Source organism: Antechinus flavipes, chromosome 3 (genome assembly GCF_016432865.1).
Source record: "Antechinus flavipes isolate AdamAnt ecotype Samford, QLD, Australia chromosome 3, AdamAnt_v2, whole genome shotgun sequence".
In the NCBI taxonomy this organism is placed as follows: domain Eukaryota; kingdom Metazoa; phylum Chordata; class Mammalia; order Dasyuromorphia; family Dasyuridae; genus Antechinus; species Antechinus flavipes.
Genome location: NC_067400.1, coordinates 510,789,986 through 510,802,166, shown reverse-complemented (window position 1 = coordinate 510,802,166; position 12,181 = coordinate 510,789,986). Strand labels below are relative to the sequence as shown.

Here is a 12,181-nt window from a genome sequence, read left to right as displayed (position 1 = left end):
GGTTGAAAAGATACATCCATCACCCATTGATCACATAATTCTGTTTTTACTGTGTACAATGCACTCTCTTGGTTCTGCTTACTTCACTCAGCATCAGTTCATATAAGTCTTCCCGGGCTTTTCTGAAATCAGTCTGCTTATCATTTCTTATAGAACAATAATGTTCCATTACATTCATATATCCCGTAACTTGTTCAACCATTCCCCAACTGGTGGGCATCCACTCAATTCCTAGGACTATCATTAAAAAAAAAACATAAATCTCTTTCATTACTGATTCCTTCTCTAGGTTCATGATTCCTTTTGTGAAGTATGTTGATAGGGATTTCTGGGACTAGGGGTCATAATTTGGAGCAAAGGCAGAATGATGCCTTAGTAAGACCATGGCTGTCCTTAGGAATATCTGGTACTATGCTTACTTTTTTGTGGCCGCAATGACTCATCTCTTTAAGCTGGTGTCTAAGCAGTCCCAGGCCCTTTTCCTGAATCATACATAACTCATAGCTCTTACAATTCTGGATTCATTTTCTTATGTGCATTCACTTACATTTGTCCACCTGCACAATTTCTCCTACAAAGGCTCTGGGCAGGTCTATGCTTTACCACTTTCCAACCCCTATACACAATCAAACAATGAACCAAGGCCCAGTGTAGTCTAAACCAAGCCAAATTACAGAGACCATCTGAAAAGGGAGAGACCTCCTAATGCTTTCTTGGCTGCTGGACTTAGTGAACCACAGGATGAAAAATGTCAGATTTAGAGTCCTCCCTCTTTCACACTTCTCTCTTTCCAAAGTCCCAGGCCTCTAACTTTATTGGAACTTTCTTTCCAAATTGCCTTGTATTTAATGATTATATGTCTATATATAGTATATAAAGATTCCTGTGTGTAGATATATACACATACATATATCAAATAAGCAATCTATTTCTTTATTTTACGTTTATTCTCTCTATATTGATAGTATCTCTTGTTAAAAGGTAAGTTCACTGAGAAAAAGAATCTTTTATTCTTCATACTTGTATTTCTAGCACCTAGTAGAATACTTGGCATAAGTTAAACATCATTAATTATTAACAATCAAGTACAATACTTGCTTGATTGAATCTGAATTCTATTTCCTTTTGATTCCCACAAAAAGTTTTCATTCATTCATTTGGAAACATGAACTAATCACTACTATGTGCAGAGTGAAATGTTAATCACATGGGGTAGACAAGACAGTGCCTTTGCCATCACAGAATGCACGATGTAGTAAGGGGGAAATTCGTGGTCTAGTCCAGGATACTTGTTACAAGACATCTACAGTGGTCCAAATGGATAGTAAAGGACTGTACTAGGAACAGTGGACATAAAAGGTTTGCTTTGAGACTCAAAGAGAATGCAAGGTCCTGCAGACTGCTACAACACATAGTATCAGTAATAAAACAGAGGCCACTGATGGCACAGATGATAGAGTATCAAGTCTGGAGGACCTGCGGTCCAACCTGGCCTCAGACACTAGATGTCCCGTATTCTCTGCTCTGGCTTCCTCATCTGTGAAATGAGGATAATGACAGCATCCACTTCCCAGGTGTTATTTTTTTTTTAATTTAATGATTACTTTATAATGACAACATTATTCCTTGCACTCGTTTCTTTTCCGATTTTTTTTCCTCCTCCCTCCCTCCCACCCCCTCCCCTAGATGGCAAGCAGTCCTTTATATGTTGGATATGTTGCAGTATATCCAGGTGTTATTTTGAAGATCAAATGAGATAACTGTAAAATGCTTAGAAAACGCCTGATGCATCGAAACCAAAGAGAGCTGATGATGATGATGATGGCGATAACGCTGCATGAAGTCTGAGGTGGGCGAGGATAATTAACCCAACGATCCCAGAAGGTGTGGGGGAGAAGGCAGCATTTGGGTTGGGCTTGAACAATCAGGTGGCAGTAAGATAGGTCAAGAAGGAGGAAGACCATTCCAGGGATAGAGAACATTGTGAACAAAAGGAAATGAGAGCATATAATACAAACACGTGCAGCAGAGAGGTTCGATTTGGCTAGCATGGTGAGTGGAGGAGAATACTGATGGAGCTATGATCTCATCCATGTGGCTATTCCTGCCAATACAGATTGGTAGTTTTGCCAATACAGGCTGGTGTGGGTCGGCACGTGCAGGGAGACCTCCATGTTTACCTCCACGAAGCAAGAGGAAATTAGCAGAGAAGAGTAAAATAAGATTGTGGAGGACCTTGAATGTCAGGTAGGAGGCTCTGAACTCTACTCTACAGACAAGAAAGACACCTGAGCAGAAAAAAATCAGGAGTGAATTGATGTCTGAGGATGAATTTGAGGAAGAAAAATGTGAAGACCAGGAGCCTTGTTACGAGACATCTATGGTGTTCCAGGTGGAGAGTAAGGAAGGGACCGAACTAGGGCAGTGGTCGCAGGAAGGGGGAAGAGGGAAAAGGGAAACAAGAGCAGTTGTTAAGGTTCTCCTGATAGGATATGACACCTAACTGGTTTGTCCTTTGTTCTCAAAGAGGACCATGATATCAGGGAGGTGATGCTATATTATGCAAGTGAATTGAATTTAAGGGAGGGAGGCTGGGCAAGGTCCCCTATCTCACTTTCCCCTCCAGAGTCATCTGGGTCACATGGCCAGATATAGATCAAGATGACTGGAGATGGCCCTGTCTGCAATGGGAGACCTCAGCCTTTTTAAGCTAAGGTCTTCAACAACTATCAGTCTGACTGAGGCAAAGATTCAATAATTCAGTGACAGATGTCAAAGAGAATGCAAAAATTTGAGGAGACTGGGTGAATAGTCTACAGAAATCACGAAAATCAATGAGGAAAAGATTTTTAAGGAAAGAGGGTAAATCCAGTTTTAGATATACTGAGGCAGTATTCAGACATCAAGGTGAAAATGTTCTTTGGGACACAGAGATCTGGAGCCCAGGAGAAGAAGTCAGAATCAGGGATATAGACAGGTTGTTTAGAGATAACAGCTGATGCTGAGGAATGGGTGAGATTATCAAACATGGAGAGAGAAAAGGGGGCTGAGGATAGTTTTGGGAAACACCCATAATAAAGGGTTAGGGAAAAGGGAAAAACCAGCAGAGTGTGGTATAACTGAGCCCAATCTAGTAGGAGAAATGGTCAAGAATGTGAAAAGCCATAGAGAGATCCCCAAGAATAAGAACTAAAGAAAGAGGTCACTGATTGAGTGATTAGGCTGTCAGTGCTAACCTCCAAGAGAAGAGGTGAAAACTGATTGCAATCAGAAGAGAGGACAACAGATAATGAGTGAGTAAAAGAAGGCAGCAAAGAAACCGGATCCAACCCCACTGGCACTCTCCTATCAGCAATCATTCGCTTCTCATGATCAGGGTTCCACACAGGCTAGGATAGATTTTCTTCTCTTGTCCAACAATTAATGGGCTGTAGTCTTGCCTAGACTTTGTTTCCATAGTCCATGTGTCTGTGTATGTATATATATATATGTATATGTGTGTGTGTGTGTGTGTGTGTGTATATATAAAAATATATGTGTGTTTAAATCATTCTCCACATACTTCTATTTAATCAATTCTTTCTGTAGATGCAGATAGTGTCTCTCCTCATAAGTCCTTTCTAGTTAATTTGGGTATTTATAAAAGTCAAAATGATTTAGTCTTTCAAAGTTGTCCTTAAAACAACACTATTGTGACTGTATACAACATTCCCTTGGTTCTGCTCATTTCGCTCTTCGTTATTTTATCTAAGTCTATCCATGTTTTTCTAAGAGCATCACGCTCTCCATTTCTTAAAGCACAGTAACATTCCATCACAATCATGTATTACAACTCGCATTCTTACAGATCAAAATCCCATTTGATCCCACAGTGTACACACACACACACACACACACACACACACACACACACACCCACACCCACCCCTTTAACCTGGGTAACAAGAACTAAGACCTTCCCCACCTACCAAATGTAATAGGCCTGATTAAAACAGAGTTGGGAAAGAGTGAAAGAGACAACTGTTTTCTTTCTGTCCATGAGACAATAAAAAAGGAAAAAGCAAAATCATTTTAAAATACAGAAGTAGGGAGTGGGGGTGGGTAGAGAAGAAAAGCTACCAGCAGATGTAAGTTAAAAATCAAGAGAATAGACTTGAGTTATTAAACAATTTGCTGTAGTTTCTGCTTAGCTGATTGTTCCGCATCTATGATGAGTCAGGGCAGATCATATTACGCTGGGAGATTAAGCAAATAAATGCTAGCTTTTTGGAAACACATTAAAATGTGGGACTATGGAAATAAAATTATCTAGAAAATTGTATTAGCAATTCATTAGTTTCAGTAGATGTGCAGAGGGGCTAGCAGAACTCTGATGGTCTTGGGAAAACATAGTTGCAAGGTTTTCCCTTCTCCTCCACTACCCCCACTCCTTTGGATCCACTGAATGATTTACCAGAAGGAAGTGAGAAATATTTGGCCCATTTTATACATGGAGAAACTGAGGTTTGAGAACTTGGACCAGAACCAGCAGAGGGAGGTGTTGTCACAGCCAAAACTGGATCTCTGACTACTCTCAACTTTCCATACATGAATAGTTCCTTCCCTCTAAAAAGCTGGTTCTTGGAGCTACGTGAGCACAGCAAATCATCTCATTTCTATGGACTTATATTTTTTCTTGTGTAAAAAAGTATTGAACCAACTGATCTTGAAAAGTCCTTCTTCCCTTCTAGTTGCCAAGTCCCATAATATCTAATATTTATATAGAACCCACTAGCAGCTGATAATTCATAAGAATAGCATCTTGAAGTCTCATGGTTTAAACTTAAAACTTCTCGAAGTTTTTTTGGACACCCTGCAAGTATTAGCCCATCAATCTACCAAAATCATTTATTATTTGCTATGAGTCAGGCACAGGGCTAGTTTCAAAAATGAAACAGTCCCTGCCCTCAAGGAGGGTGAGTTCAAGGATCAATGACAAATACACCTGCAAGGTGCATATAGAAATAATACAAGGTCATTTTCAGGAGAGAGTGTAGGAAAAAGCTGGGCTCTGAAGGCAAGGAAGAATTCAGAGAGGAAGAAGGAGGGCCTGTGGGATGCATGGAGATGGGAGCCAGCCAGAGGGCTACAGCCAGCTAGGTGACCCAGTGAGCAGATGTTGGATCTGGAGTCAGCAAGATCTGAGCTCAAAGACCATTCAGACATTCACTACTTAAGTGATCCTGGGTAAGTCACTTCACCTGTCTGCCTCAGTTTTTTCATGCATAAAATGGGTGCTATAAATAGTAGCACCTACATCCTAGAGTTGTTATGAGGATCAAATGAGATAATATTTGTAAAGCAATCTTGCAAAAGATTAAGCAGCCATATAAATGCTTGTATATTATGAGGTTGAATCACTGAGGTAGAAGAGGATTAATTTGTAACAAGGCTGGAAATAAATGTTGGAGCTAGGTTGCAAAGGGCTTTGCATATCAAATAGAAGAGTTTGGTCCTAGGCTTTCAGTGACTCGGAAAGTGACATGCATTTTGGGAATGTGACTGGCCATGGTGGGGAGGTTGTGTGGGTGAGATGGGTGATTGGGCAGGAAGACTAATTAGGAAGCCATTATAATATTCCAGGAAGATCTAAACTAGGATGGTAGTTGTGTGCATGGAGAGAAGGGGACAGAGGAGAGAAATGTTGAGAAGATAGGAACAATAACATCCTCATCCTCACAGGAAGTAGATAGTAAAGATATCATCCCCATTATGCAGAAGAAAACTAAGGTTTAAAAAGGTTAATTAACTTGTCCTCTTCCTCACACAGTGTAGGTTCTGAATGGAATGGGGTGCCTTGATGGGAGCCAGAGAAAGGGTAGTAGGTGAGAATGAGAAATATGTGTGGAGCCCATGCAAATGGAGCTGGCCAATGAAAATGTTTACAGGCCCCAGGATGTCCTGAGCCTGTCTGCATAGCAGTTTCAAGTGTTTAAAAAGCTGTCAGATTTGATCTATTTGACCCGAGAATGTAGAAGTAATCAATCGAAGTTTCAGAAATGCAGATTTAAGGGTGATGGAAGGGAAAACTTGCTAATAATGAGAGGCGTGTAAAAATGGAAATAAGCAACCTTTCTTTAGAAGGCACTGAGTTCCCTGTCACTAGAGATTGTACAAAACAGGGTAGATGACTACTTGCTAAAATACATCTCCTGCAGTACACTCCCTTCTTAGAATTCTAACTTTCCTTCAAACCTCAATTCCCTTTCTACAGAGAACCTTTCCTCCCCTCCTCCTGCTACACTTTTCCCTCCCCATCCAATTACCCCGATACAATTTGCAATGTACTTCCCATTGTTGTAGTCTCCTCTGATAAGTGCCTTGAAGGGAAGGCCTATTTCCTTTTTATCTTTGAACTCCCAACACTTAACACAGTGCCTGGAACGCACTTGCTGATTGATTGGAAAGACACTAATGGGTAGAAGGGGTTAGGTTTAGAATTAGGAAGACTCGAATCAAATCCCACTTCTGACCCACTAATAACTAGTGAAATCATTTGCCCTCTCTAGAGCTCAGTTTTCTCATCTATAAAATGGACATCAAGCTCTTGGAACGTCTAGGTATCTCACAGAATTGCTATGAAATTCAGTGAGTTAATGCATAGAAAGTCTACCTTTCAACTCTAAGACACTATGATTCTGTGAACTAAAATTTATATATATAAAATAAAAAACGTGCTAACGGCAGCATCCATTTGTAGAGCTCCTGACAGTTTACCCAGTGTACTCCTGTGGGGCAGGAGGGGACCCTTCCTCTCAGGGTTATCTGGGGCCTAGTCTGAGCCAAGATGCAGCTCCACCAGTTTGGGCTGCCAGCGGGCAGGATTCATTTACACAGACACATTCCTATTTAAAACAAGTTTAATTTTAGCAGGAAGGAGAGGGAGGGGCAGCCAGGGTGTGTTTTGGGGGGAGAGGGGGTGTTTACTTCACCCAGGTGACGACTGGATCCAAAATTATGAGACACAAAAACCCTCATGTTTACACCTGTGCCATTTCCATACCAATTAGCTTTTTAATAGAAAAGAAGGGAGCAGGATCCGAGTGGTACACAGCTGGAGAAGATGCTCAGGTGCTACACCTTCTCTGAGCAAGGCTCTTATTATCTCCCGGTATAAGCATTTCCTTAATCAAAAGAGCAGAGGGATCTAAATATATTTGAGCTTTTTTTGGTAAGTGGGTTGTGATTGCTTTCTGTGTATGTGTGCTGCCGCATGGAAAGCTGCTCTCCAGGCCCTCCCTCTGCCCTGGGTCAAGAAGAGGAACCTCTCCAATCAGGTCCAGGCCTCTCTGCCCGACCCCTCCTCGGCCTTCCCTGTGCCATCTCTCCTGCCTCTGAGGCCCACTGAGAGCACCACCTCTCACCCCAACCCCACCGTCTCTGCTGCTCTCTCCTGCTGTTCTCTGTAGCAGTTGTGCTAGGGCGCAGCAGAGCTGCATTACTGGGGGGGAGCGGAAAAAGAAAGAAAGGGAGAAGGGGAAAGAGAAGGAGGGAGAGGGGAAGGGGAGAGAGAAGGAGAGGGGAAAGAGAGGGAGAGGGAGAGGAGGGAAAGAGAGAGGGGAAGGGAGAGGAGGGAAAGAGAGAGGGGAAGAAGAAGAGAGAAAGGGGAAAGAGAGAGGGGAAGGAAAAGGGAGAGAAGGGGAGGGGGAAGGAGGGAGAGGAGAGGGAGAAAAAAAGAGGGAAAGGGGAGGGGGAAGGAAGGAAGGAAAGGAGAGGGGGAGGGAGAGGGGAAAGAAGGAAGGAGAGGGAGAAGGGAAGAGAAAAGGAAAGGGAAGGAAGGGGAAAGGGAGGAGGGATATGGGGAGGAGAGAGAAGAGAGGGGAGATGGAGAAATAAAAGAGGAGGAGAGGGTAGAGGAGGGAGGGAAAGGGAGAAAAAATGGAGGGGAGGAGAGAGGAGGGGAAGAGAGAGGAGGGAAGAAGAGAGGGAGCAAGGAAGGAGGGGGAGGGAGAAAGTAGAGGGAAGAGGAAGGAAGCTGGGGAGGGGAGGGAAAGAAAAAAGAGGGAAAGAAAGGATGAGGGAGAGACCATACAGGATTGATTTACAGCAAGATAACTGGAAGACTGTCTGAATCCTAAGATAATGGGGGAAGGAGTGGGGGAGAAGGCAAAAAATAAAAAAAAAACCCTCAACTATTTCTCCATTCTCACCAATGTCTTTAATATGCATTAGAGGAACAGAGAGATTGGGTTAGGACATCACAAATGGAACTCCAAACCAATGCCAGGGACTACCACTAAATTAGCCCTGGCCTGGCTAGGTCTATACTTATAGATCTATTCATGTCTCAAAATAAATGACGTGAGCAAATGGGACATCATTCCCACAATTTTCTTTTTACTTTTGGTCTCTCTTAGGACACTGACAATACAAGTTAGGAAAATATTTTTGGTAGGGTAATTAAGATCAAAATTATCTGCAGCATTCCTACTTGGGTACACCTTTAACCTTGTGGCCTGGATAGTGAGCAAACTAAAGTGATATGTACCAAGCTCTCTTATAATTCTAGTCTCATCATTTCCAGTCTCTTACGATCCTCTTATTTTTTTTTCCTGATAAGCTTGAAAGTCTTCCCAGAACACTATAGCTATATCATCTTCAATTGCAATGAAGAAAAGGGGAGTTGACTTTATTATTATTTTTGTAATAATTATTTTAATACTGGAGGGGGAAAGGAGCGAAATCAATTAAAATTTATCTTATAACTAAGTAGGGATACTTTAAAAAAATATTCAAGGTCTTGGGGTTTGTGGCAGCAGCTGAGCAAAGTAGAACAGATCTGGCTTCTGGAAAACCATGCATTTGTTTAGCAGGGAGCAGCAGACACAAGTGCATTTCATTACTCGGCACCTCCAGCTACAGTAAACAAATTTGTCAGCTCACTAGCTCATTAAGGTGTGCCTTGGACATGGGGGATTTATTGAGGCTCACACAATAAAAGTAACATGAATGGATTTACTAATTTTGTCAATCACTCCAACAAATAGGTAGAAGAGGAAAGAAAAAAAGAGAGACAGACAGACAGAGAGAGAAAGGAGAGGAGAGGAGGGAGAGAGAAAAAAATAGGGAGAGGGGAGAGAGAGGAGGGAAAGAGGGAGGGAGAGAGAGACAGAGAGACAGAGAAGCAGGGAGAGAGAGACAGAAAGAGAGACAGAGAGAGAGAGACGGGAAGGAGGGAGAGAGGAAAAGAGACAGATACACACAGAGACACAAAGAGAGGAGAGAGAGACACAGGGAGAGGAAGAGAGAGAAGGGAAAGAAGGAGAAACAGAGAAAGAGAGAGGATGACAGATGCAGAGAGTGGGAAAGAGAGAGACAGAAACAGACACAGAAACAGAGGAAGAGAGAAGAGAAAGGAGGGAAGGAAGGAAAGAGAATGAGAGAGGGAAAGAGACAGAGATAGAGAGAGAGGTGGGAAGGAGAGAGAAAAAAAAGAGAGACAGAGAGACAGCGATAAACACAGAGACAAACACAAAAGGGAAAAGGGGGATGAGAAAGAGATGGAGACAGAGACATGGAGGGAAAGAAGAGAGTTTTCTTTGGCTCCAAGGACTGAGAAACAACAAAATAACAGAGAAAGTAAAGCCTGATAAAAACTGGACGGATGAGACCTGAATTATCCCATCAGGTTACGCACAACACAGACTTTCAGGGCTCGTGGAATGTTGGATTTGGAGGAGATTTTATTTAGGGCGGTCAGGGCTGAGGACTTGCCCGCGGTCCTGTGGGTCAGCAAGGGCTCCAGACGTCCCAGGCTTGGGAGCACATTCGGCTCACTCGCCAGACCAGAGAGTCTCGAGGAGTGCTCCAGGGGGCTTTGCACGGTGCTCCCGAGCTCGTTCTGGAAGAAGACTTCACAGAGCTCTCTGGCAGGGGACGCTGCCCAGGTGAGCTCCCGGCCCCCTCAGACAGCTGAGAATTCACCCGCCATTCATCCTCATTATCACATGGAGATAGAACTAATGAAGGAGAAGCTTTCCACTTTCATCAGCTGAAGAAGCCTCCTTCATCAAGTTACAAGGAGACCATAGCTGTCCACTCATCAACAGCATAAAGACACCTAAAGAAAAAAAGTCCTTTTCTCTCGGCTTTCCTGTCCTATCCCTGGGACAAAACTCGGCACCGCGAGGGGGAGGGAGGGGGAGGGAGAGAAAGGGAGCAGGGGTGTCTATGTATATGGGGCTGGGGGGTGGGAGGCGAGGGTGTAAAGTAAATCCGGAGAGGTATGCAGCCCTCTGGTCTGTAACTTTCAAAATGACAGCAGGATTGGGGCAAAGGTCACTGGGTCCGAGGCCTTAAGCACCTCAGCCAGCTGTGTCTGTGAAGCCCGCAGCCGGCAGGATGCCTGCCTGTATAAATCAGCAATAAGCAGCCCCCGCTGGGGGTGAGGACAATGGCCTCTCCCGGGGGTGGGAGGCAGGACAATGCCGCCGGGCCAGTGCTCAGGCCTGGAACAAATGCGCCCTGGCACCACAGGGCCCCCATTTGTGAAACTAATTGGCCCTCGATTGAAAAATTGGACTAACTTCAACAGCCCTGAGTGGCAGTGAGGAGCGGCCTTCGGCAGCCGGGCTTGGTCCAGCCCAGGGGGACTGCGGCCTGATTCCTAAGGAAGCCGCGGCCCGAGGCGTCGCGAAGGGAGATCCCGGCGGCGGGATATGGATGGAGGAGGAGCTCCACAAAATTCTGAGAATGTCCTGGGGGAGAGGGTGCCGAGGGCCATCCAGGACAAAGAAAAAGGAGGCGGAAGCAGCCCCGGACCTTTACTTCCACCGGGGCCAAATAAATAGTCTTAGAATGAGGCAGCCGTCATCGCGGGGCGTCTCACCCATACCCAAGTTCCCCTCAATGTTTTCCTTCATATCTGAATGAGATAACATTGAAAAGCATCCTTCCTGGCACACAGTAGGTCTTTAACGTATGTTTATTCCCTTCCTCTCTCCTCCCTTTAGACTATGCAGTCCCAAGCAGTCAGACAAACGCATTTTCTTCCTGAATTCGGCAAACCTTGCAGATAAGAACAAAGGGTTTACTAGCCTGTGTTTGCAATGCGTAACTAGCCTGAGACGGAGGGTTCCTCCACCTGCACAGCACAAAGAATGAAATCAATTCAACCCATGTTGATTACTCCTTCCTGTTCCGACTGTGGATTGTTAGCTGACCCAAAGCACTGATGATCTTGTATCTGTCTGCAAGGCAGTATCATTATGTCAATATTTGAGCGGAGATCATTCAGCAGCTCTAGAGTCCCTGGGCTCAGTACCCCTAGAGATAGAGGGAAGAAAACTCAAGGGAGGTATGAAAAGATTTAGATATTAATTAGGCCTTCTTGTTACTGAGTCTCTGATCCCCTGACCCTACATTGACCCAATTTTCCTAGTTTTGAAAATCTGTAGAGAGGTATTGATAAGCAAGAACCAGGTCATCCTTATTTCCACAACATATAACATATAACCTATGGGCTCCAACCTTGTGGAGGGAGAGGAAAAAATCATTTCTTTTTCATGGAGACACAATTTTTTCTGAAGTGACAGAAAGTAAAGCGAGAGATCAGAAGTGCTTATCCCCTTATAGGCCCTTTTAGCTGCCTGCTTAGGATCCACTAGAACTGATCAGGCCCGTGGAATGGGGACTCCAGAGCCAGTTCCAGGAGTCTGTTTAGATTGAATGAAGAGCTACCAAAGAGAAAGAGATTTGTTCAAAAATTTGGTGATGAAGAAAATCATAAGTAGTCTCAGAATGGCAGGGTTAAATCTTTCACTTCCAGAAATGTGGACGCTCCAAATGGGCACAAGAATTCAGTTTCTTCAGCCATGAAGCAGAGGAATTCTCTAAAGAGATCTAATGAAGATGATCTCTAAGATCCTTTCTCAGTTGTAGCATTTTATGATTTGTTACAGAAAAACCATCTCATCCAGGATCAAGTATCCCCAAGGAGTCCACCACAGGGAAGAGTTAGTGAACACACAATTAGTACTGTTTTTTAAAGTTCACTTGGTTTAAAATTTAGGACTTTTAAATACTTTGGGCTTGATGGACTATTTAATTGAGACAGAGAAACAGAAAGCTTGACAGAGGGATGAGAGAGAGAGAGAGAGAGAGAGAAAGAGAGAGAGCGAGAGAGCGCTAGAGCTCATGTCTT

The 12,181-nt window shown here is 43.7% G+C and overlaps 1 protein-coding gene across 1 annotated transcript in view; it reads right to left on the bottom strand.

The window, feature by feature from the left end:
- Nucleotides 1–12,181, bottom strand: part of ZBTB16 (zinc finger and BTB domain containing 16) — a 239,738-nt gene that overhangs the window by 17,929 nt on the left and 209,628 nt on the right. The gene's annotated exons all lie outside the window — the stretch shown is intronic.